The sequence below is a fragment of the Pteropus vampyrus genome, unplaced genomic scaffold (genome assembly GCF_000151845.1).
Source record: "Pteropus vampyrus isolate Shadow unplaced genomic scaffold, Pvam_2.0 Scaffold27, whole genome shotgun sequence".
Lineage (NCBI taxonomy): Eukaryota > Metazoa > Chordata > Mammalia > Chiroptera > Pteropodidae > Pteropus > Pteropus vampyrus.
In genome coordinates, this window is record NW_011888808.1 from 6,430,748 (window position 1) to 6,431,350 (window position 603).

The 603-nt window shown below is 33.0% G+C and overlaps 1 pseudogene; it reads right to left on the reverse strand.

The window, feature by feature from the left end:
- Positions 1-28: 28 nt before the first annotated feature.
- Positions 29-147, reverse strand: LOC111737513 (annotated as a pseudogene).
- Between the last annotated feature and the right edge of the window lie 456 nt (positions 148-603).

Genomic DNA, 603 nt, shown 5'->3' on the forward strand with positions numbered 1-603 from the left:
TTTATTTTATTATTATTATTTTTTTTAATGCCTACAGCATCTGATATTCCTAAGTGGTCTCCCATCCAAGTACTAACCAGGCCCGACTCTGCTTAGCTTTCGAGATCAGATGAGATTGAGCACGTTCAGGGTGGCATGGCCATAGACTTATGTTTTAAATATAACTAAATACAATCATAATAAATAATTAAAAATGGACCTTTACTTTCTGACAAAGAGTTAATATCCAAAATTTATAAAGAACTCATATAACTCAAGAACAGAAAAACAAACAATCCGATTAAAAAATGGGCAGAAGACCTGAATAGGTATTTCTCCAAAGAGGAAATACAGATGGCCAATAGACATATGAAAAGATGCTCAAGGTCATAATCATCAGAAAAATGCAAATTGAAACTACAATGAGATATCACTTCACACCTCTCAGAATGGCTATCATCAATAAATCAAAAAGCAACAAGTGTCAGTGAGGCTGTGGAGAAAAGAGAACTTTTATGTACTGTTGATGGGATTGCAAATTGGTTCACCCACTATGGAAAACAGTTTGGAGGTTCCTTAAAAAATTAAAAATAGAATTATCATTTGATCCAATGATAGTACTTT